Source organism: Pteropus alecto, unplaced genomic scaffold, assembly GCF_000325575.1.
Source record: "Pteropus alecto unplaced genomic scaffold, ASM32557v1 scaffold75, whole genome shotgun sequence".
Lineage (NCBI taxonomy): Eukaryota > Metazoa > Chordata > Mammalia > Chiroptera > Pteropodidae > Pteropus > Pteropus alecto.
Genome location: NW_006440638.1, coordinates 28,155,266 through 28,155,878, shown reverse-complemented (window position 1 = coordinate 28,155,878; position 613 = coordinate 28,155,266). Strand labels below are relative to the sequence as shown.

General features: G+C 44.7%; 1 pseudogene; it reads left to right on the top strand.

Moving 5' to 3' along the window:
* Positions 1-119, top strand: LOC112484348 (annotated as a pseudogene).
* The last annotated feature ends 494 nt before the right edge of the window (positions 120-613 follow it).

Sequence of the window (613 nt, the reverse complement as noted above, 5' to 3'; positions counted from 1 at the left end):
GTCCACAGCCATGCCACCCAGAATGCGCCCAATCTCATCTGATCTTGGAAGCTAAGCAGGATTGGGCCTGGTTAGTACTTGGATGGGAGACCACTTAGGAATACTAGGTGCTGCAGGTATTAAAAAAAATAAAAAAAAAAAAACCACTTTCTTAAAAAAAATAAATAAATAAAAAAGAGAGACCAGCAATCTCTCTCTCTCTCTCTCTCTAAATACACAGAGTAAAGACCATATGAGGACCCAATGAAAGGTGGCATCTGCAAGCAGGAAGGGAAGAGAGGCCTCATCAGAAACCAACTGTGCTGGCACCTTGATCTTAGACTTCCAACCTCCAGAACTGCGAGAAAATAAATGTCTGTTGTTGAAGCCACCTAGTCTGTGGTATTCTGTTATGGCAGACCAGGACAGCAGCCTTAGCAGCTAACTTACTTTGGGAGAGTGTTCTGGGTGAGCCGCTGGACTAGACACTGAGGATCATAGAGGGAGACAAACTATGGTCTCTGCCCCAGAGGAATATGCCAAGTATCCAAGCAGGTGAGTACACATATAAAGTCAAGTCCTAGTGTATAGAACAAGCAGAGCCAGGGTGGAGACATGAGCAGGATGGAATTCA